The sequence below is a fragment of the Lynx rufus genome, unplaced genomic scaffold (assembly GCF_022079265.1).
Source record: "Lynx rufus isolate CCGP_SWC_20201006 ecotype Redwood Valley unplaced genomic scaffold, mLynRuf1.p SCAF_8, whole genome shotgun sequence".
Classification (NCBI taxonomy): Eukaryota; Metazoa; Chordata; class Mammalia; order Carnivora; family Felidae; genus Lynx; species Lynx rufus.
In genome coordinates this window covers 128,276,035-128,301,031 of record NW_025814896.1, presented here as the reverse complement: position 1 = coordinate 128,301,031, position 24,997 = coordinate 128,276,035, and the positions used below count along the sequence as shown (strand labels likewise).

The 24,997-nt window shown below is 49.1% G+C and overlaps 1 protein-coding gene across 3 annotated transcripts in view; it reads right to left on the bottom strand.

The window, feature by feature from the left end:
• The window catches only part of CYRIA (CYFIP related Rac1 interactor A), a 108,433-nt gene extending 84,684 nt beyond the window's left edge, over positions 1-23,749 (bottom strand). For 2 of the 3 annotated variants that reach the window (XM_047068568.1, XM_047068565.1), the window contains exon 1: positions 23,701-23,749. The gene's annotated coding sequence lies outside the window, so the exon portion shown is untranslated. The remainder of the gene's footprint in view (positions 1-23,700) is intronic. The other variant, XM_047068566.1, reaches the window with a different exon arrangement.
• Positions 23,750-24,997: the final 1,248 nt, after the last annotated feature.

Genomic DNA, 24,997 nt, shown 5'->3' with positions numbered 1-24,997 from the left:
TCTCAGTGTTTGCATCTAGAGAAAGGACATCTTCACAGGCTGTGGTGAGGAACTGCAAGACCCTTTGAAGGTTGATCTCACTGATTTGACCTCGGATGACCATTTCTTCTATGGGAGCTGCCTGCCACATCCCCCAGTGAGATGTAGCTTATCACGCTATTCGAGAGGCATCTGTCAAGCCGGTGCTGTGGCTTAACCACTGCTCTCTGTGAAAAGCTTCCTATAAGCATGTTTTCTTCCCCAAGCAGACATTTGTGAAGAGACTTGCCATTTCCAAACTCAGAAGCATGATTAGGGGCTTTGGGGTCTGATTAGAGTCAGGAATGAATTGGGCTGGAGAAGCAAGTTCCTTGGAGGCCACACTTAGATAATCACACATAAGATGGATCCCACATTGCTGCACGTGCTCTCTTCTACTTGTGGGGGGTCTTTACCATGGAAGGGGACGATTAGTTCTATGGAAAATAAGAAAGTAGAGCAGAAACCCAAAGCAGGACGTTCACTGCCCTGCCACCTGCACACACACGTGCACACACACACACACAAGCTGCAGCCACCAGGCCTCCCAGAGACCAGCAGCCGATTGGATTTCTCTCATAGATGCAGGACTTATCAAGGAAATGAATTAACATCAAAATGAAATGGTATAAATTCCAGTTTTCACTGTGGTGGAAATCAGGAGGCAAGGCATTCTTGCATCCGAAAGTCACATTTCAATAGAACTTGCAGACGTTCCCCAGGGACACGGGGAAATAAGGAGAACACATCCATGAGAACAAACATTCTTTTCGTTTGTCGCCAGTACGAGGGCACCTTTATGACCAGTAGCAAAAATCACACGACTTATGTCCGGCATCTATCAGCCTCCAAGTTCATTAGCTCACTTCTTCTTGGCTTGTATATTTATTTGACAAAAAGCTAAGGTCTGAAGGATGTATCCTGGGCTGGTGCAAAGGGTGTGGGACTTGGGTCGGAGGTTTTGACCTCAACTAAAACCGTCTTGAATGGGCACCTCTGCTCTTTAAGCGTCAGTTTCCTTGTCTCATACAATGAAGCATAAAAAATTGCCGCGTCCACCCCACAAGCCTGCCGAAGTCGAAATGAGCACCTGTGATGAGACTTTGTGCAGTGTCTGATAGGTAATAGGCCCTCCTCAAAATATGCTGACTCTGAATCGAATGCCACGCTGTTACATGAATCCTCTCCTCTCAAAGTGTCTGTATGATTGGAAAGGAAGATGGAATCCATTCACCTCTGACTCCAATATAAGGTAGAGACTAGTTAGAGCTCTAAGAGGTCACAGAAAGAATGCTCTGGAAGGTCAAACAAAGCAGATGTTGTTTACAGCCAGGGACATCAGAGAACGCTTCCTGGAAGAACGGACACTTGATGTAGCCGCATGCCACGGTTTATTTTAAAGGTTATGGATGATTATTCATTTATACTTTAAGACACAGAAAAGTCCAAGCCATTACTCTTGCTAATTTGGAGGGGATAGGAGAAGAAAGAGAACATGACAAAGACCTTGTCCCTAGGTCGTTTATAACCTAGTCGGGAAGAGGTCATGTGTGTATACACAAGTGCACACACATACACAAGTCCTTTGTCTCTGACAATTTGTGACAAATGATTAGGAACAGTTCAGAAGTTTAGAGCCATGCAGTGCGAGCAGCAGTGTGTAGGGAGGTCTCAAGGAGTAGCCAGCTAACTCTGGCTTTTCCCCTCTCTGGGCATCAGTATCCCCATCTGTAAAATAGACGGGCTTGGTCTAAATCAGACTTTTCTCCACCATGTGACAAAGATGGGCTAAAGTATGCCCACAGCCGTGGGAGACAGCTGGTGAGCTGCAGGTGGCCAGCGCCCCCCACCCCAGGCCACTCTCCTGTGGCCACAAGCAGCTTCATCCATTTCCTCTGTGTGCTCTACAAATGGTACCATGTTCCGTGTGACCATGACATGGACCATTTTAGAAAATCCTTATTCCAGATGATCTCAGAGAATCTTGACTGTCTGATCAACCTAGCAAGCGGAGCTTGAATATTTTCCCAAAAATGCAGGACCCTGGAAGTGGCTAAAAGCAGTCTTAGGAATCGAGAGAAACTGATCCGTGCAAGGGGGGCCCGGCCCCGGCAAGTGAGGCCAGGCCTCCCCGCAAGACCAAAGAAGGCACGTCCACTACTGAAGCCTCCTCACTGCAGCTTTAAAGTTTCTTTATTTGTATTTATATTTATCAAAATGGCCTCTGTGATGGCTGGTACCATGTGTCAACTTGGCGGGACATGGGGTGCCCAAATACCTGGTTAAGCATTATTCTGAGTGTATCTTTGAGGACGTCTCTGCATGAGATGAACATGTGAATCGGTCAGCTGAGCAAAGCAAATGTGGGTGGGCCTCATCCAACCCCTTAAAGGCCTGAACAGAACACAGGGCAGGGTAAGATAGAACTTGTACTCTCCAACGGTCTTTGAGCTAGCACATGGGTCTCCTGCTTTCCAGAAGCTCCATCATCTCTCCTGGTTCTCAGGTCTTTGTACTTGCACTAGAACCACACCATCAGCTCTTCGGGGTTTCCAGCTTGCCCAGTGCAGACCTTGGACTTCTTGGGTATGCATGTGTACCTTCTGTTGGTCCTGTTTCTCTGGAAACGCACTAATCCATACCAGGTGACAGGGGAGGTGTGAATTTGCTCAAGCTATGAAACCACATCTGATATAATCTCCCTTCCAAAAGATGCATTACAGCCATTAACTCAGTTCATGCAAGTTAGAAAGGAGAAATTGAGCCTTCCTGTATCATCAGGGTTGATATGAAGCAGAAACGCTTAAATACAGTCAATGGAACAACATGGGTCTGAACTGGGCAAACCCAGGTATATGTGGATTTTGTTACAGCACCGTACTGTAAGTGTATTTTCTCAATAGCATCTTCTTTTCTCTAGCTCACCCTGTTGGAAGAATATGATATATAAAGCATAACATACAAAATATGCGTTGACTGCTTGTGTTATTGGTAGGGCTTCCAGTCAATGGTAAGCTATCTGTAGTTAAGTTTTGGGGGAGTCTAAAGTTATACAGGGACACAAACTCCTCAGGGGGTGGGGGCTTCTAACTCCCACTTTGTTTAAGGGTCAATTTTAATTAAGAGATGTCTAGGGGCGCCTGGGTGGCGCAGTCGGTTAAGCATCCGACTTCAGCCAGGTCACGATCTTGCTGTCCGTGAGTTCGAGCCCCGCGTCAGGCTCTGGGCTGATGGCTCGGAGCCTGGAGCCTGTTTCCGATTCTGTGTCTCCCTCTCTCTCTGCCCCTCCCCCGTTCATGCTCTGTCTCTCTCTGTCCCAAAAATAAATAAAAAACGTTGAAAAAAAAAAACTTTAAAAAAAAAAATTAAGAGATGTCTAACTTTGAAGCGAGCCGGGGGCGCCTGGGTGGCTCAGTGGGTTGAGCGTCAGACTTCAGCTCAGCTCACGATCTCATGGTTTGTGAGTTTGAGCCTTGCATCCGGCTCGCTGCTGACAGCTCAGAGCCCACTTTGGGTCCTCTGTCCCCCTCTCTCTCTGCCCTTCTCCTGCTCATGCTGTCTCTCCAAAATAAATAAAACATTAAAAAAATTTTTTTAATTTATTTTTTAAATAAATTTTGAAATCCAAAGGACTTATGAGCGACCTGACTGCAGACCAGCACCTCAGCTTTCTCAGCTGTTCCAGCTTCTCTTGCAGAGTTATTACAATAATCTTTTTAATAAAATTAGACCCGGCTCAGAGCTGAGTGCACAATGTGTGCTCAGTAAATGTTGGTTTCCGTTCTCCCTGTTACAAACCCATTCCACAAGGCCCTACAGGTCCTGCTCGACTTCCACCTCCCCCCTCGACCACTCCTGCTTCATTTAGTCCCCCCACATCCTGCCCGCCTTCTCCTCCTGTCTCTGAATCGGTAAAATGTCCTCTCACTGTCTTTTCCTTCTGCCTGGTCCAGTCCACCTCTCCCTGCAAACGCTGACAAGGCTCATCTCCCCCTCCTTTCGGGAGCCGGCTCATCAGACCGCCTTCTCCGAATCACCCATATAGAAGGCAACCTCGTTCACTCTCCCCCCCCCACCCCCCACTGACCACCCACCGACCACCCAGCTCCATTTCTTCCCGTAGCGCTCACCACAGCCTACCATAGTGCGCATGTGTCGGGGTGTGGGTGTGTGCGTGCGTAATAGACAAAACCTGGGGTTTCATTGTCTTCAGCGGCAGGGACATAATAGGTGCTTGGTAAATATTTTCCGACAGAATTAGGGAATAAATGAATGAACGAACCTGGCTCAGTCAGCACGGTCCTGTTGCCAATGCACGCGAGCAGAAGTACAAAGAGAAAACATCCAGTCTCGGGGAGAGGCTGAGGACAGGGTGCTCATGGGAAGAGCTCACCCACCAGGGAGCCCAGGCTCGACCACCCCGAGTTCTTCTCCCTCCCCCACCACCGCAGCATTGCAGAGAAGGCCCTCTGCACAGGTGACCGCCTCTCCTAATCGCCAAAACCACCCTCACATACACGCTTTAAGCCACACCGTAAAGGTTTTTATAAACACAAATCCTCGCTCACTTTGGCCCAAGCGGCTAGGGCCGAAGTGCCCGCAGAAAGCTCGAGGTGATCCTCACGCAGCCGACGGCTACCCCCCGCGGGGCCGAGGCCACACACTCCAGATCAGATCGGCCTCCGGGATCTGGCCGGAAGTCGTGGCCCCTCCATTCATCAGCTATTGTAACCGGAGCCCAACTGCTCACCCGAGCCCCTGGACTTCAGTTCCCTCTTCCATAAAACGGGCATAAATAATAAGGTATAATTTCCACAGCTGCTGTGAAGAGTAAGGGAGACAGCGTAGGGGGGAACCAACCTGAAAATCAGGGCCGTGACCCTTGCACGACACACATCGGAGCCGCACGCAGAAATGTCCTACCCCACTCATGCTCACGGAAGGGAAAAATGATCGCATTGTAACTAAGGCCTCTATTTTCCCGTTACTCCTAAAACACAGCCTTCTAAACGAGCTGTTTTCTCTGGCTAATACCTGTGAATCCTGGTGACCAAAGGGTTACATATTGAAACGGATTCCGAAATTTCTGGACCCTCAGGATGAAATCGTTTAAATTCAACATGTTAGAGACAGGTGGATCTCAATTACAGAATAAAAAGCAGGATGACACTGCATTTTTTTCAAGTTTCGTAATACAGTTCACGCTGGCCTCTTAGAACATTGTCTACTCAAGGGGCGCCTGGGTGGCTCAGTCGGTTAAGCGGCCGACTTCGGCTCGGGTCATGATCTCGAGGTTTGTGAGTTCGAGCCCCGTGTCGGGCTCTGTGCTGACAGCTCGGAGCCTGGAGCCCGCTTCGGATTCTGTGTCTCCTTCTCTCTCTGTCCCTCCCCCACTTGTGCTCTCTCTCTCGCTCTCTATCAAAAATAAATAAATTTCAAGAACATTGTCTACTCAAGGTCTTAGGGGGAAAGATGATGACGGTTTGCAATCTCCTGTGTGTGGGATGTGGCTCCTACTGTGTGGGGCAATGGGATAAGGAGCACCCGCCTGCATTTATATGGAGCCCCCTCACCTGAAACGGGCTCTGAGCGTTTCTCCAGCTGCATTTCACACCTAGAGGCCCCACGCCTTCCACCGACAAGCAGGCACTGCTTGACCCAGACCCGAGACAAAGATGAACAGTGTCCCTGTGGATGTTCCTTGTGCCTCAAATGAACATTGTTTCGGAAAGCTCTCGGCCCGAGTCACCTTCACAGCAATTTGAGGCCCACAGCCCGAAATGACCAGAAGTCCTGCCCAAACAGGAAGCCTAGAGGGTCTCCCTGACTGCCCAGGCTCAGGTACAACAGTGGTGAAGGCCCCAGACCTGAAGAGTTTTCCAGTCTCTGCACCGTATCATGAGATTGTTCAAGACAGGAGCGTGGCCACATCTGAGGCAGGACCCTCCCTTCCTCACCGCCCATCTCAGTCCCTCTGTCCATGGGGTCCCACATCCCAGCCTCAATCCAAGACCTCGTTTCTGCTTTTGCTCTCCCTTTGGGGCCGAGACTGGACAGAGCTACTCATTAAAATGGATCATGAATGTCCTGCACTCACTATTGACAAGCATGGCTCCAAACCCTTCACATATATCACCCCATTAGCTCCGCCCAGCACCCCAGGAGGAAGATGCTATTATTATCCTTACTTTGCAGATGTGAACAATAAGACACAGAGAGGTTGAGTAACCAGCCCAAGCTCACACAGCTGGTGAATAAAGCAAGTGGTCCGTGCCCTCTGCACAGCCTCTTGCCCTGCCCTCACATCTCGGGGTCTTTGTTTTCTTCTCTATATTTAGGAGACTACCAGCAAGATAGGGTAAGGACAACAATAAAAGATACGAATAATCACATGTGCTTTGGAAAGCCCCAAAGACACCACAGTGGTCAACAGCACTATTATTACTGTCCCTGACAAGGACAGTAGGTCAACAATGCTGGGGACCCTGAGTTATGTGTGCCCAAGAGTTCTCCGATGTAATGGCATGAGTTCCAACCTAAAGGAGTAAAAGGCTTCAGAGATGTGATTATGCTTACATTTAAGAAATACACTGATAAACCTGTTTATCTAGTGCACAGTTACAATCCGTGCTTTGCCAGATTTTCTCATCTTAAACAGACTGTGGAAACTTTAATTATATTTGGCTTTTGAGTTCCCAGAGAATTAGAGCAGCTGTGACCTCACGCAGTTATCCAGAACACCCGGTCTGTACTGGTTACCTATTATTTTCTGGGCAAGGTGTGAGGTTTTACCCCGAGCACATGGGGGTAAACGCTACAAAATTTCTTCCACCCTGGAGCTGCTATCTCCTGGTGCAACTGAATGTTGGCTGGGTCGCGGTATTTCAGTTCACTAAAATATCAACAGGAAATAGAGGCTCAATCCTATTTTCCTAAGAATCTGACATTCCCATGTTGTTTAATAGGTTTACGAGGCATGGGTTAGGCGGCATGATTTTCTCAACTGTAAAAAGATTATATTGCCTTTCTGGTTGCCGTGTGACTTGAGTGTACTAGTCCCCTCCCACGGGAGGGAGGCACAGTTGACAGAGGACTTGGTCACTCACCCTGTTTAGCAAAGGGAATGTAAGCGGAATAAAGCAGAAGCTTCAAGAAGCATGTCAAGCTTCTGCCACCTTTTGCTCACTGTCTTCCCCGTGATGACCATGACGCATCCCCAGAAGTGCCTGCCCTGTCGGTCCAGGTGGCAGACAGAGAAATGTCGAGCAATGCCACGGAACCAGCCTGCAGCCCCTGACGTGTGGCACAAGAGAGACGCTTGTTGCTACCAACCACTGAAACTTTAGGACTGTTTCTTACCGCCACAAACCTGGCTGATACACCACATTATGGCGTATAAAATCATGTCACATTCACCGGTATTAGGTTGAGGACAGCAAAAGGAATTATGCCCATTTTGTGGACGAGGGCCCTAAGACCTAAGCGTGGTTAAGTGATGGGGGAGAATCGAAGAGCGGAGAGAGGAAAATAACGGACACAAAACCAGAGGCATTATTCTAGCCCAGTGTGATTAAAAACAAGGCTGACACACCATTAGGGTAAAAATCTCTTTCACAAACTACACGTTGATTAAAAGACCAACAAACCACGCAGGTTTCCCTGGTCTCCGGGCCATTTCCTGGCATCGGGGATGATCTAGCCGAAGAGCAAGAGACAGGCAGTGCGAGAAATATGGAACCCGAGGGCGGAGCTCTCATCTGCTTGAACTGAGCGGGGGCTAGCCTCAGCTCTTCTGCTCCATGGCTGAGGGGCACCACTGAAACTTTTCGGGGACAATAGCTATTCTTCTCCGGCCATGGCAAGGCTTCGTGAGCTTCCACAGTGGCCTCGCAGCAGCTACATGTCACGTAGCCCCAGGACGCCCATCACGTGCCTGAAGCCAGCACTGGGAACAGTGTGTCATTTCACCAGGAAATCGGGCCAGAAAGACACCCCGACCTTAACACCTGGTCAGGGAGGTAGTAACTCAGGACAGAGGTTCACAGGATCTGTTTGGAGTGACTAATTCAATTTTCTTGTTCCTATTGTTTTAAACCCAAACCTATTGTTCTTTGTCTTTGCTTTATTCTCTCCTTTCCCTCTTATTTTCACTTTTTAAAAAAGCTCCTTTCAACGGGAGTGAGTGAGTCACCCTAATTATTGATTTAGACACATTTCGGGCCGGCTTTACACGCGCCATCCCGGCGTACTGACATATATGGAAAGTATTCTTTAACAGCTAATCTCTTCACCAGAAAGCTCAGTTTCCAACAGCTATATTTGGGGGTCTGAGAGGGTTGGCACCCTGCATGTCGCTTTTCATTCACACTGTTGGTTTCCTACCCTTGACCCAAGCGAGGCTGACTTCTGACACGTCCCTCCCCGCTCTCTGCCCACAGATGCTATTTTCATACAGCACCCAAGGCTTTTCATATCCTGAGCGACATTCTGGCCTTTTTTTTTCTTTAGTGTAATATGCACCAAAAATACAACCAGCCCCATAGCATTTAGGTGCACATATACGTGTGCCTGTTTTAAAAAAAAAAAAGTTTTGCGTTGAGTTGCAGAAACCAGACACTGATATAATGTCAGGAAAAGCCATTCCGGACGCCGGGAGAAAGCCCACACGGGCAGCCGGAGACATACCAGGAGAAGCAAAGCTTCTAACGATTGAGTTGTGAGCAAACTTTAGATTTCATCCAAACCTCTCACCGGGTACCACCTTGCTAATGGAGGTCGCTTACCAGGCATGTCAGTAACACTTTGAAATTTGTAGAGAGCTTTTTAACTTCTTTTCAAAGTGTGTTATGTTCATAATAACCCCAAGAGGGAGCATTACCAGGACAGAAGGTCAACTCCACCGACGAGAGCCTGGCAAGGTTGTGACTTGTTTTAAACAGGTCATTGGTGCGTACAGAACTAACTCCCCATTCTTTCAATGTCACGTACTGTGAATTTTTATTCCCCTGCTTTTATTTTTTTTAAGTTTTTAAAAAATGTTTATTTTTGAGAGAGAGAGAGAGAGAGAGAGAACAAGCAGGGGAGGGGAAGAGAGAGAGGAGGACAGAGGATCCGAATGAAGTGGGCTCCACGCTGACAGAGGCAAGCCCGATGTGGGGCTCGAACCCACGAACTGTGAGATTATGACCTGAGCCAAATTCAAACGCTCAACCAGCTGGGCCACCCAGGGGCCCCATTCCCCACTTTTAAACATTTGCAACATGCATCTGAAGCCAGGACATTCAAGTGATCTCATCGCAAACGCCCTGAATAAAGCTCTTCTAGAAGTCCCCGTAGAATGCAGACTCTATGAGGGCCAGGCTGATCTATCTACACAAGCACCCAGCACAGTGTTTGTCCACAGTCCATTCTCAAAAAAACAAAAACAAAACAAAACAAAAACAAACCAAAACCAAAACCAAACCAAACAAAAAAACATTGTCAAACAATTGCAAGACAAACTAGTCTTCCTCCAACTTTTCTTGTTTTTAAGCAAACCCGCCACCTGACAGGCCGGCTATGAAGGAATTACTGTCCTTCCCAACTCTCATTAATGAACGCTCTGCAGCTCACAGCTATGTCAATGGCATACACACGTTGGCACACACATACATCTGGTTGAAAATCCAATTTCATCACTGCCTTGTTGACATCCCCCAATGGCTACCCACGGAGTTTAGGACGTCCGGTTTCAATCCCACTGCCCCAGACCCCCTTACTCTGACCCTACTCGGCCACTTTTACCAAGTGCTATGATTGGGCCAAGTTGCTATAAGTCTCCTTTGCCCTGAAGATGCGGGGTTGCAACCGGGAGCAGTTTCTGAAGGCAGGAGCAGATAGCCATGGGCAGCCCCTCATGCTGGCAGTCACTGGAGGCCCCGTGCCTCTGCCTGGCCCTCTTCCCTTAGCCCATATGCACCTCACACGCCCTTTCCCCACCTCAGAAGCAGCCCAAGCCTCTCAGAGACCGGTGTTCCACTCTGTGAGGGGAAACTCCCTACCGGGGAAAATGCTCTTTTCTCTCCACAAAGGTCTCCAGAGTTGAGGCTTGCCCGGTCCCCGCCCCAGCAATCCTCTAAGAGAGCAAAGTGGTGAGTGGAAAGTCCTGGCAGGTCTACTGACACGCTTTGAGGGTTTCTTAAGGCTCCTGTTCTAGCCGGTGGTCACTTTTTGTAAACATCAGTCCCTAGCAGGGAACTGGGCCATCCTGCTAATCCCTGGGGATTTCTGGTGAGGCCCTCTTCCTCCTGACTCCAGTGAACCCCCTCCTCCCTGCAACTTTCACTTCCAGCTTTTTCCTGGCACCTTACTGTCTCCCTAGCAAGCCCATCCGTTTGATGGCTGTCCAAAAAGGAACTGCCTAATTGGAGTTTAGAAGCGGCATTCCTTCAAAATAACCTTTTTTTTTTTTTTTAATCAAAAGGATCACAAATAATCTTTAATTAGAACACTTGGCCTTAAAAAAAGAAGAAAAGGAGCAGTGTTATAAACGCTGCCCTCTTCCTCGCCCCTAGGCCTGTGCTGAGGGCTCGGGACGTGAAAACTGTGGATAAGCGGCCTTCCCTCCAGGGTGCACAGGCCAGTGTGGGGACAGGTCAGGGGAAAAGGTGTTCATAAAAATACCGTGAAGGCTCGCGGTCAGAGGGAACACCAGGCGAGCACCGAAATCACAGGCCAGCTCCAGGCTGTCTCCCCAACCTCTCTGCCGGCCACTACCCACCTGTCACTCTGCTATAGACCCCGGTCTTCTTGTGGCTCCTTCAACGGGCTGGGCACGACTACCCTGCTCACTCTCTTCCTGGAGCATGCTTTCTCTAGAAAGCTACGTGGTTCATTCTCTCACTTCCTACAGACCCTCCCTCATCTCACCCTTCGTGAGGACTTCCCTGACCCCCCCAAGTCCAAGCAGCAACTCTTCCCCTAAATCCCCCCACTCTCTCCTCACTCTGTATACCATCTCTACTCCATGTCTCTTCATGGAATATATGACATCTAACATAATCATTTTACTTGTTGACATGCTTATGGCCCACCGTTCCCCAATAGAATAAAGCCTCATGGGGCAAATTTTGACTGCTTCACTGTGAATCTCCAGAAATTGACACAGAGGAGAGGTCACCAACTCCCTGTGAGTGCACAATAAATGTTCATTGAATAAGCGGATGGATGGATGGATGGATGGATGGATGGATGATGGATGGATGATGGATGGATGGATGGGTGGATGATGGATAGATGGATGGATAGATGGATGGGTGGATGGATGATGGATGGATGGATGATGGGTGGATGGATGGACTTGGTGGGGAGTTGGGGGATGTATCCAGAAAAGGGTACTAAATCTTAAAGGACCTTTTGGGTTAATACAAAGCATTTAGAAAAGAGAATGCCTAGCCCATGCGTGATCTTGGGTAAATCATATTACCACTTTCTCCTCTGTAACATGAAGCTAATGCATAATATTGGCAAGTCTATGATGAGCAATGAAACTAAAACAGTTCAGACTAACTAAAATGAGCTAAGGATGGCACAGGCTAATGCAACATGGGAAGAGACAAGAGGAACCATGCCTTTCTCCACAACCACCAAATCAAGTTCTAACCACAGCAGACAGAGACTGAAGAAGCCAGGCACAATGAGGGTGAGAGCTAGGTGGGTCAGCTGAACTTGATCCTGTGGTTCAACAAGGGGTACTTTGGTCCTAGGCCAAAAGCAAAGCCCCCAGCACGCTATAGAACTATATTCTAAATTGTTAATTCAAAAAGCAAATCACTTTTCATATGCTACTTGCCTTTATGCAAATAATTGCATCTCCCTGAGCCTTTGTTCCGCCATAAAATGAAGCCCACATCTTCTCCTACTAAGCGACATGTAAAAGTTTCTAGAACAGTGTCTGCCACTTTGAAAGTGCACAGTAAAAGTTTTCTGTATGGAAATACAGTATTTGTACGCAGTTTACATTAAAGTAGGGAGAGCCATTGGACTCCTTTCTGGAAAAAGGCAAAGAACTCCAACCGAGTGTATTTTCTGGGGCTTAAGTAGAGTCATGGCAGGGGAAAAAATTGTATTTTCTTAAAAAAATAAGATTGTGGCCTGGAAGCAGTGTGAACTATGTGGTGTGGGAAAGTGTAGGACTTTGAGAGCCAGGCAGATTTGAGCCAAAATCCTGGTGCCCCATTTTCAATCCTGTGTCTTAAAGCGAGTTTTTAAAACTCTTTTGTTGGGGCGCCTGGGTGGCTCAGTTGGTTAAGAGTCCAGCTTCAGCTCAGGTCATGACCTCACGGTTTACGGTTTATGGGTTTGAGCCCCGCTTCAGGCTCTGTGCTGAGAGTCTGGAGACTGCTTCAGATCCCGTGTCTCCCTCTCTCTCTGCCCCCTCCCACTTGTGTTCTGTCTCTCAAAAATGAATAAACGTTAAAGGAAAAAAAAACCCTCTCTTGACTTGATTGTCTTTATTTTCAAAAGAGAAATAGGGGCACCTCCGTGGCTCAGTTGGTTAAGCGTCTGACTCTTGATTTTGGCTCAGGTCACGATCTCTGAAGTTTATGAGTTCAAGCCCCATGGAAACAGCACAGAGCCTGCTTTGCCTAGGATTCTCTCTCTCTCTCTCTCTCTCTGCCCCCCTCCCCAAATAAACACATAAACTTAAAAAGAGAGAGAGAGAGAAATAAATATATCTACCTTGCAAGGTTGTCTATAAGGTGAAAAATGTATATAAACAGATGAACAAAATAGAATTAATAGGTGCAAAATGCATGCTGAAAAGCATAATTAATTTCTACTAATATAAATGAAAATTTGAGTGTACTTTGAACAATGAGGGGCCATGTCGGTCCTGGGTAACCTGTAAATCACTAGGCAGAAAAAATAATTCATGTTGCATAGACCATGAAATATCAAACATACCATAGCTATTTTTGTTTATATGAGCTACTCAAAGTATTTCCTGAGGTTGAGGCTGAACAGATAAATTTATACAAGCCACAACCTTACTAGCAGGTTACCCAGCGAACAGTGTAAAAGGGAACCAGGGGGTGGAGTCTTGACACAGTGTTTCAAAGGAGGAAAAAATAAGAGATGTGTACATAGCACTCCGTTCATCGGGCACGCGCTTACACAACCCTCTCCCTCTCCCAGAGGCAGCCTTGAGCCCGGGAATCCAGAGCCAGGCTTCCCTCATCGACCCAGACCCAGGATTCGCTTTACACTTCATCCAGTGAAACCCACTTTTAAAGAGGCACTGGAATCCAGGGGGAAACTCAGTTCTCCAGAGACTCCCCAGGCAGTGCTCCCTCCACATCCCACTAGGTCTCCCTGCTCCTTGGAAGCGTAGGAAGCAAAACTGAGCAAGGATTCCTAGCTCCCTTCCTAGCTCCTAGCTCTTTCTCTGCCCTCACCTCCAGGCTCCCGACGCTGCTTTCCTTCAACGAGGGGACCAGAAAACCATGTTTCCTGGGCAGAGGCAGCTGCCACAGTGTCTCTTTGGGGTTTCTCTTTCTCCTCTTCTCTTTCTCTTTCATAACCTTTTCCTACGTCCCCCAACCAGTTAGTAAATAAAACTGAATATTTTCCTAGTCCTTTATTTTTTTTCAAACCCATATTAGGCTCTTCTTCCATTTATTTTTATTTTTAAAGTAGTATGCTCGGGGCGCCTGGGTGGCGCAGTCGGTTAAGCGTCCGACTTCAGCCAGGTCACGATCTCGCAGTCCGTGAGTTCGAGCCCCGCGTCAGGCTCTGGGCTGATGGCTCGGAGCCTGGAGCCTGTTTCCGATTCTGTGTCTCCCTCTCTCTCTGCCCCTCCCCCGTTCATGCTCTGTCTCTCTCTGTCCCAAAAATAAATAAAAAACGTTGAAAAAAAATTAAAAAAAATTAATTAAAAAAAAAAAAAGTAGTATGCTCAAATGATTTGAGTGTTTTCAAATATGTCCAGAGTAAGATTTGACAGAGTTCTGTGTTTCCAAAGCAAAAGAGTTAGACATGTCTCCCTAAAAAAAATGTGATCTGGTTGCTTCCTGCCAGGGAACCTCGGAATTGCCTATCTCAGTGGTGGTCCCTGGTCCTTGAAACACAAAAGGCCCCCTAGCCCCGTGGGAGCCCCTCAGCGGTCAGTTCCTTAGTGAGCTACACAAAAACCAGGGTTCAAGTTGAGGGGGAGCCTTGCTCAGAGAGCACCTGGCAAGGCTCTGGCCTTGGTAACACCTCCCTGAAGTTGAAGGGGCTCCCCATCTTGCACATGAACACACACACACACACACACACACAGGAGTCTGGGCCTCTCGGATTTACGAGGACCAGCCAACCCCAGGAAGCACCCTGGGGAACTTCAGGACCAGGGTGCCCCGGGGTTGACCATGTTCACCACTCCCCAGTGGCTCCCACAGTCTGCAAACTGAAGGGCCTCAGGATCCTAAAACTTAAGGTCACTTCTCCGTTGTGGAAACCCCCCGTCCACAGTCAGGCCCCTGGTTCCTATCGTGAAATACTGCCAAGTGAGAACCCCCTGGATGATCAGGGTGGGTGCTCAGATAGGAGCAGAGCGACCGATTTCTTACACGTCGTGAGATCCAGGAGGACATGCGAAACTTTCAACCTGGCAAAAGCCAGAGGTGTGATACATCAACTGTAAACTTAAAGGGCAAAGAAACAGAGAAGGAGAGAGAGAATAAGGTTGGTCCCCAAAGCCCCGTACCTCCATGTTCTATAATCCATATTTAGCCCACAAAGGTGCACACTATTTCAGTTCCTTGGGTAGACCTCCCCTGGTTCCATGCTCTACAACAGGGAATTTTCACTCTCCTTCCCGACACCGCTTCAAGAATGCCTAGCCGTGACCTTCACTACAACCCCAGTCACGAGAGCAGCTGCTGGGATGGCCGCCTCCAGCAGGGCATCGGTCACCTGCCGTGCATGCTCAAGCATTGAGTGAGCCCTCGCTGGGCATCAGTGCAGGTGGATCCCACACAAACCAGCCCCCCACCCCCAAACCGGAGGATCAGAGTTGTGAGAAGTAAAGGAACAGCCGGAGGAAACCGACGCACGGGGCAGGGAAGCCTCTTGCCTCCCCCCGGCCTGCACGGAGGCCCTACGGAGGACTGAAGCTTCAAGAACACAGCCAGCAAGCCGCTCAGCGCTTTTCACTCTGATGGGGGCCCCCACCTCCACCCTAGCCACTCACAGCGGGGGAAGAAAGACTTAATTTACTTAGAAACAGAGTTCCTGGTGCCCAGAGAAGGGAAGCAACATGCCCAAGCTGACTCAACAAGTCAAAAGCAGACCCAAGATAAGAAGCGAGACCTTCTCACGCTCTGGTTACCGCTTTCACTTCCCCATGCTCTCTGGCCAGGCCCCGGTTCCCTCTCATATGGCTAAAATGATGAGTAAGATTTAAAAACTCCCTTCTACCTTCCTCCAATGGCCAATGATGAAACTTGCCTAGAAGCCACACTAGTCCAAAAATTCCCAGTTTATTTTTAGTCCTATGGAATTTTTTTAAAAACTTACTTCGTCCCATCGAAACGCTGGAACCTATTCTTCAAAATTTTTGTTGTTATTGCTGCTGCTGTTGTTTTGTGTTTGTGCCAAGAATGGTCATTTATTTCCTATTACAGTTGACCCTTGAAAAACATGGCCCACTGACCCACAGATTTTTTCAATAAATGCAGGACAGTAGCGTAAATCTATTTTCTCTTCCTTATGATTTTTCTTAACATTTTCCTTTCTCTAGCTTACTGTATTGTAGGAATACAGTATATAACACATGTCACATACAAAATACGCATTAAGGCTTTTGATGAGCACCAGATGAGCCGTGTCACCAAACCATCTAGTATCAAAGGCAGGACACTTGAGGGGCGCCTGGGTGGCTCAGTCAGTTAAGTGTCCAACTTGATTTTGGCTCCGGTCATGATCTCACGGTTCACGAGATCGAGCCCCACATTGGGCTCTGCAGGGACAGTGAAGGGCCTGCTTGGGATTCTCTCTCATCCTCTGTCTTCTGTCCCTCCCCGTCCCTCGCTCGTTCTCTCTCTCTCTCTCTCCAGGGAAGCTACGTGTTCTTTCGGGTTTATGAATAAGAGGTCCACAAACCCTTCTTTGATATTCTTTCCTTAGATGTACTTCTAAATTCAGAACCTTTCAGATTTTAGAACAATAATACAGTGCATGTACTATGTTATGTATACCCTGGCAGGCTCCCGGACACTCATCCTTCTGATGAAAAACTTATTCACCTAGAGTGGTATAAATGAAACCCATGAAGAGTCTCATGTACAATCAGGCCAGCTTTTGACTTCAAATGAGTTATGAAAAACAACACTTTAACTTTTCAGAGCATTTTGGATTTTGGACTTGCAAATAAGGGAATGTCAATCTTGCAACCTTATTCATTACATCTGAAGGTACCCAAGGGCCCAGATTTGAAACCTCAACACTTCAGAAAGAAAACACACCTATGCACACTTACAAGATAAGGAAAAGACTAAGGGTGGGGAGACAGATTATAGATTAAGTGCAACACTTGTAACGCTCCAGCAAACAATACAGCCAGGTTCGATTCAAGTATAATATGAAGACTCACAGCTAGAAATATAAGCTCAGAGGAGTGGATCTGGGGGCTTTGTCGAGGGGCAATTCAGGAATGTGTCCATCAGAGAAAAGAGAAGCCCCATGTCACTTTCTACCCCACACAATAAATAAAGAGGAGCCTAAAAGCAGGAGCAAAAAATTTTTCAAATTTTTTTCAAAGACCAGGCAAAAAAAGGAGGCTGACACATGGCTAATTAATTTCTTCTTTCCGATATTCCTGAGACACAAATATCATTAACTTCAGTTCGTAAATTACAAAATTTAGCAAGTCTAAGGAATCTGCCTAGAGGAAGAGCCAGGATTTCAACCCAGGTTTGTTTGTTTCCAGGTGCACACTCGCCCTGCAGCCCCAGGGATATTGGCACAGAACTTCCATGTGTACATTTCACCCCTAGACATCTCAGAGAGTTACGGTCTGCTTGTAGCTTTCACAAGGCTGAATTCTGGTCCCAGCCTTGGAAAAGTCTCTGATATGGGTTCCCTATCTATCTATCTATCTATCTATCTATCTATGTCTTTCTCTTGACCTCAGTGTTTGTAAAATAGAGGAAGTAGACCAAAGGTGTCATTCTTGTTTTGACGACATGTGAATCTGTCATTCTGCAAGCTCAGTCCACGGTTTTCTCGTGCTCCCATGACCTCCAGCTGTCTCAGGGAGAAGTCTGAAAAATAAGTTATACACAACCTGCCTCAATTGGGTGGGCTCCACAGCTCAGCAAGGCCATATGCTGCACACACCAGAGGCTCAGCTCATTACTGCTGGATGGCATTCTCTGATGAAGTGGGCTAAGCAAAGGACACCCTCCAAGGACGTCAGTCCAATGCCGAGATGCCGGTCACAGGGAACACAGGGAAGCACTGAAAACACAGCTATATTTTCTTTCCTTTTTTTTTTTTTTTTTTTTTTTGTCAGTTTCAAGGTGTGGAGGGAGGCCCATCTAGCTCTTTGAGATGAGGATTTTCCCCAAGACACATCTTTTTAATTCCACACTCCTCACATATGCACAGTTCTCATTTCTCCTACGGGTGGTGGAGAGAGCCCAGGCTTTGCAGGCACACAGATGTGGCTTTAGGCGCCAACCCCGCAACCTTCCTGAATGAAATGGCATTCTGCAAGTTCCTTAGCACCTCTCCATTTCAATTTCTCCACCCAGAATGGGGCTGTTTCCAAAGCTCATCAAAAGATGACTAAAAGTGACAATAAGTGCTCATGATTCCTGCTGACAATATTTACATGGTTCAGAAGCTGCCACGGCCCACGTGTTACCGAAGGGACCACAAGACTCAGAAGATGAGAATTTAGGCTGCTAGGGAGTGGGCAGCGTGGGTGGAAGACCCCAGGTCTTCTCTGACTCCCTGTTAGTTCGCCCCCTGGCCCCAGCATGCTGCCACCCTATTCTAGGCTACTGGGACCCAGCCCCATGGTTGCCTCTGGAAGGGCCTATGTTTGGTCAGTGGGAAGGACAGAACTTGATGGAGCGTTGACGAAGTTGTGTGTTTCCCTCTGTTCCTCACCATCCTAAAATGATTGTGCATTTTCATTTATTTTAAGGCCTGGGAATCATCGAACCAAATTATTTTTTGAAAAACGTTAACTTAAGACAACGGCAGTAACCAAGGCATCTATGAAGCCAAGCCCTCCATACCCATGTCAGCAGAGACCCTGGAATGTGGGAGGAAGCTGGTGACTCTGCTCCCCACCTCTTGCTGAGTATTTGCAACCCTTTTGTCTCTCCCTGTCATCACTGGCTTTGACTTATTTCCCTGATGCTCGATCAGAAGGTGGTTCCCTTTCTGTGAGGGAGAGCAAGGTTTCTTTGCTCCTTGAGAGGATTATTTGAAAACACACCAGCTCTGCCTCGGCAGCCTTGCTGACTAAGGCTGCCAGCCTTGCTTCCTTCCCCATCACTCAGGAAAAGGAGCCCAGGGGCTTATTATGATCATTAAGCTAGATGTGGAAGGGTCCTTTTAAGTCATCAAATCCAGCCTTCCCGTGTCACCAGGAGAGAAACCGACCCGGGCAGCGAGGAGCAGAGCTGAGAGCCACGCCCGGGTCATCAGCTGCCTACGCCACGTGCTTCCCTATCCCAAGCCTCTCAACCTGCAACATGTCAGGTGTATTTCAGATGCTCCGCAAACAATACCATGGGGACAGAAATGGACCGCCTTGCAGCAAGAGTCAAAACAATTATATTTCCCTCTTTCTCCGGCACACGAATGCCAAGCTGCGTTTAGCAATGTGTCTCCTGCTCTGCTTCCCCACGGAGTGAGAGCCAGCTGCGGGCAGGGATGATGCCACACTGATCACTACGTGCCATCTCTGGCAGCAGAGGGCAAGGGCCTGCCCTGTACGTATCTGTTAAATAAGTGAAGGAGTGATCTCATCTTTACGCTTGATCCATCATAAAACTGCAATTAAATGCTTTGGGGGCACACCATTTCCCCGGTTTCATTTTAGAGATCTAATTATCTACACCATACAGAGTTTTTATTGGAGAGTGAAGTCATTAAATAAGCAGACACCAGACTCTGGCCCTGAGATAATTGCCCATAGGAGCACATCTGTCCGCAGCGCTAAGCTGGACCAGGTAAACACATTGCTGGGGAACACGGCACCATTTTCACACCTGATTCGCTGGGACAACGGGTTCTCAGACCAGGGAAATCGGGCTTCTGAATTCCTGAGAAAGGCTAGCGGTGAGTAATTCCACAATTGCTTCTCAATACTTTCCTACTCCTAGAGGTGGGTTCTAATGACAGTTATGAAATCAGTCCCATTTATTTCAGCGACAAACCGGTAATCCGTTCATGTGCAGAGGACGCTCCTTTCAGCATCATCGAACACTTCCTCTTAACTTGGACATGTCAGATTCCTCTTCCATTCATCACCTCCCAGAATGAAGCCTCGGCCAGCTGCAGAGAGCTCCATTAATGCTACGCTGAGAGCAAAACTCTAATAAAGTCTCTAAATATTTACTATGAGTCTAAGTTACCGACCAGGTCCTCCCTGTTAAAATCTGCCCTTGTTCTCCAAACACAATTACTTTAGGTCACTGACACACCAGCCAACGAAATGACAAGACTGTATACCAACGCACAAACAGCGAGCAAGCAGGACCCAGTTTTAAATTCCGGCTGATGGGCTCTGTGTTGTTACCTTGCCCCTCCCGGTTTCCTTAACTGTGAAAAGGGGCCGATAATACTAATGTCACAGAATTCTGGGGAGGATTTGAGAAAATGTATATGTGGTAACTTTAAAAAAAAAAAAAGGAAGCTACACATGCCCAGAATAAAAAGCATGAAGCATTCATTTGCAAGTATCCTTTCACAAAGGAGCCAAGAAACACAAGAGGGAAAAATGGTCTCTTCAATAAAAGGTGCTGGGAAAACTGGACCCCTTTCTTACACCATACACACATATAAGCGCAAAATGGATTAAAACCTTGAAAGTAAAACCTGAATCCATAAAACTCCTAGAAAATACAGGCCATAAGCTCTCTGACACTGGTCGTGGCAATGAATTTTTGGATTTGACACCAAAATCAAAGGCAACAAAGAAAAAATCAACACGTGGGACTTCATCAAATCAAAGTACTCTCACAGATAGTAGCTTATCCTTGAAACTCAGAGTGTTCTTTGCCATTTCAAATAGGTTCCCCCTTGAGAAAACAAAAGTGTTGGGGATTTGCATAGAGTCCCCGTGTGGTAAAGGATCATTTCTCTGGTGAGAGATAACTCAACGATTAACCAGCAGTTGAGGGTCCCGAGCATGGGCAATTTGCAACCTTCCCAGATAATGAGTGGATCTCCAAAGGCCAGAATTAGTCCAAAGAGCTCCCCACCTCTGCTAAGAGGACCCAGAGGCCTAGTACCGGAGAACTCTTTCCTAATCAATCAGACTAAATACTGGCAAGTGCACTACGAGGTGGGCACCATGCCAGACCCCATAAAGACATTAAGATCGTTTACATCTCAGAAGGCAAGTAGCGTTATTGCCATTTTACAGATACAAGAACTGAGGCTCGGTGTGGTTATCTAGTCCAGGATCCTACAGCTACAGAGTTTGGAGTCATAGCTGACTCCAAAATCCACTTCTTTCCAATCACCACGCTGCCCTGTGAGGGAATTCACGCAGCCTCTGAGAAAGGATTTTAACCAGGATGAAATAGGAGCCAAGCACACGATGCCCGATTCAGCCTTAACCGTGACCTAGTCAAATTGTCATCTCCGGGCCCTGCATCACTGTGACTTTGTCACACCACCTCTCTGACTGTATCCTAAGGATCTCTTTCCATGTCTGACTACATTCTTTGAGAAAAGGAATAATGTGCATGTTTTTTGAAATCCCCAATTCCCACAATTATATTTGGTGCCGAGTAGATGCTCAATGAATGTCAAGTAGGTGAACTAAGTGAATGCAACGTCAAGGGCAGACAAGATGGCTTTAAGGAATGCCTCTAACCCTGACATTTCACGGCTTAATTCTTTCTAGATCAGTTCTAATCTCTGGGCAGTAGTTCGGGGTCTCCAACACTGAGATTTCCCAACGGGATGAGGACATTCAGGTGCTTCAGGCTATCGACTGTTCAAAGCACCCCCTATAGGCTACTCCACGCCATCCTTCAAGAGCAAGCTAACATGGATAGACGCATAAACCCCATTTTAAAGACTTGAAACTGAGGCCCATAGGAGTGACGGACGCCCCCAGGGCCAACACTCGACAATAAGGCTGCTGATTCCTTAGTCTTCTCATGTTACCATTTGCTTCTTCAGAGTATTATTAATAAGCCTGGAGCATAGGCAAAGTGAAGGGAGAAAGGGGAGGGGGTGAGAAAGGAAGGGAAAATAAAAGGGAAGAGAGGAAGAGACAGGGCAGCTTCTCTGGAGAGTGTCACTGACAACTGGCAGTCGGTGACCCTATGGCCCTGGAGAACTCTGAACTCCTCACCCAGGGCTGGCTGGGGTGGGGAGCGTGGGTTTACTTGGCTCTCCGTGCCCCTGACTTACCCAGCTGCAACTAGGCTCTGGGAGCAAAAGCAAACCGAATGCTTCTTGGTCTGAGTCAAAAACAGGAAGTCACAAGTGGCTTCTCTCCCCTCTCAACTTGGGTCTCCAACAGTTGGGGTCAAGGGTGCACCAAAGGACCTGACAGGGAGCTCCCTGGCAACTCGCCTCTGTGGGAGTCCGCAGCACCTCTAGAACGTGGGGGTTGGGTTGCTCTGCTGCCCCGGGGAGTTGGCGGTTGGGGAGCAGGACCAGGAAGCCCACAGGGTGGGAAGGCAGGGAGATGGGCTTCACGATGCCAGCTCCATCCCTGAGTGCTAAAACCAGTGTGACCTGAGGGCAATAGCTCACTGGAGCTCAGTTTCGTCATCTGCAAAGTGGGGACAGCCCCTACGGCACGGGGCTGTCGTGAACAGCAGCAGTGAGCCCCTTACCATACACGGAGTCCAGTATTAGCACCGAGGCAGTCTGCCACCCCCTGTGTGCTGCCCGCTTCCCAGAGACGCAGACGGGAGGGGGTGTGGACGGGTGGGTCCTCACCTCTCTCCCCTCACAGGAGCCCAGGGCCAGAAGGAGGTGAAGTTCTGCCAGCCCCCAGCCTGGGCCCAGTGCCCATGTTTATGACTGTTTATTTCAGACCAAGTAGAAAGGAGAAATTAGAGCCATAAAAGACAGGACAACAGACCAATAAAAACCAGCTCCCAGAAGAGTCAGAAGGAGGAAGAGAGGCAAAACTGTCACCATAGCAACACAAGACAGTCAGAAGCACGCAGGGAAAACAGCCCCTGTTCTGCCTCCTCTCTTCACAGCAAAGCCAGCCTGGGACCCCATTCGGAGCTCAAGGGAAAGCCAAGGACCCACCCTAAAGCCTGAGCCCCCAGGCCCAGATGCCCGGCCTGACCCGGCTGGCTGCCACCCTCCTCCTGCTCGCCCTCGTGCAGCACGGGGTCCCAGCCCTTCACAGTCCCAGCCCAGCTTGCTGTGCCCTGGGGACTCAATGATATGCAGATGGCACAGGCCCTATCCAGAGGGATGGTGATGGGGAAAGACCGGAGGAAAAGTTTCCAACAGAGTAAGGCAGGAGGCCCACAGAGCTGTGGGGGCTACTAAGGCCCCAAACACTTGCCCCATTACTCTGCCCCAAGTCCTTGGGGAGCAAGCAGGGAAGCCAGCACATGGGTGAAGAGGCCAAGCCCAGAACAGTGGCCTGTCAGCGGCTGGGGGAATTTGGAGGATCTGGGGGTGGGGTCAGCAAATACCTCTAGAGGTCTTAAATGACAAAGGTCTTGGTTCTGGTCTCTGGGGACACTGGCCAGCAAGTCAGAACAGCTTGGAGAAGGACCTAGGAACCCACTGGCCCATTTTGACAGAGGCTTCTTGGTCTTTCAGCTGGCAGGCAAGACAGGTGTCTCCACCGAACAGCATGGCTGGCCTGGGACCAGCCTTTTGGGAAGTGGGTCAAATTGTTCTCAAAGCTCAGGATCTGTAAAGTCCCTCTTGCCAGCCTGGGATTCTGAGGAGAAGGAAGTGATCTAGAGAGGAGGCCTGGGTCCTAGGCACAGCAGTGTGCTGGCTGGCTAAGAACATCTGGGGCAGGTGGCAGCAGAAAGGTCCAGGTATGCAGGCACTGGGGAAGCGGTCATCCTTGCCTCTCAGGCTGTAGAGAAAGATGGGGAGCCCGGGCCTCTGGTGGTGGGAAGAGGGAAGCAGAAGGATGGGGTCTCCTGGAAGAATGGCTCTGCAGCCGATGATACCTGGCTGGGGGCCGGGGGTTGAGCGGTTGAGGGGTGAGGGGGGTGATCTAGAACACAAGCAGGAGGCAGTCCCGGAGAGCAGGGCAACGGGCGCACAGACGGACATCTGGACGGCGATCGCAGGAGAAGGGCTGAAGGACTGGGTTCTCGGCTCTCCCTCCCTCCCTCCCCTGAAGGCTGCAGGGGCATCGGGGGCCGGGGAAGGATGGCAGTGTTCTCCCGGCGCCTCCCGAACCCCCTTCCCCGCCGACCCCCACCCGTGCTCCCCGCCGCGTCCCCGCCGCGTCCCCGCCGCGCTCACCGGGCTCGCCGCCGCCCTGCTTGGCCGCGCGTCCGCCGCTGCCCCAGCCGCCGCCGCTGTGGACGCCTCTCCCGCGGCCGCCGCAGCCTGCGAGACGGCCCCGGAGCCCCGCCCCGGCCCGCCCCGCCCCGGCCCGCCCCCAGCCCGGCCCGCCGCGGCCGCCCCGCCCCGCCCCGGCCCCCGGGGCTCCCCACCCCCGCCGGCACCCGCCTCGCCCCACGCTAGCGCGGCCACCCCTTCCACGTCCTGGGGCCGGTGCCGGCCATCTCCACACAAGGTAGCCCCTGCCCTTCTTTCGGCCTTGGCCGTTTGGCTTTGCCCCCCAGGAGGAAGCCCGGACCAGCCCTTACTGCTTCTACACACTGAATTCCTCCATACCCATATTCCTTCCAAGAAAACCAAAAAAAAAAAAAAAAAAAAAAAAAAAAAAAAGGCCCTGCAATCAATCCCTAGATAGATGGGCACGCCCACCCTCAATTTAGTGCCCACGCCCCCCCCACCAGACCACCCTAACCTCTACCCACACTCTCAAATTACTTTGGGTTCTGAACCAGCCTTCCTCCCTGTCCCTCCTTACTCATACTGTGAACAGATTCCCAGCCCTGGGGGCTGCGGTTATCTGATGGGTCCACCAAAAAAGTCTTGCAAATTCTCAGTCCAAATAACGTAACTACCCTAAAGAGTAAGCCTGCAAAAACACTCTAAAAATTTCTATGATGCAAAGGGAATGTAAGGGATTACAGTGTCATTGTCATGATCATTGTTTTAAAACATCTGCCACGGAGGCTTTATGCATTAGAGAGAGAGGTTCAGGAAACCAGAGAGGTGCACAGTGCCAAACAGGTTGTGAGTCAGAGCTCCTCTTGGGGGTGGGAGGGCAGGCTTCTCCTGCTTCCTTTCCCAGTCAGTCAGCCAGAGCATCATGAAACATCTATTAACCCCCTACAATGGGCCTAGCCATGTGCTTGCAGCCATGTCGGTTTCCCCCGGGGGGGGGGGTGCTCGGGGGGCAGTCTGGGAGCACAAGGAGCCCAGATCCCAGAGCGTGGGGAGCTTCCGGAGACTTTGGTCAACCCGTCTTCTGTCTGAGTTCCAGTGCCTCCACAAGGAACGTGATGCCATCCCAGCCTCTTTCAGACTCCAGAAAGCTTCCTTGAGCTGCCTAGCATGCCACCCACTCTGAGTTTTGGTAAGAATTCAGACAAGGCCCGGGAGAGCACAATCTAGTTAGAATAAAATAGTGTCCCACTTGGAAGTGTCCTTAGAATGAACATGTTCCCCTTCTTTTGGTGGCCAA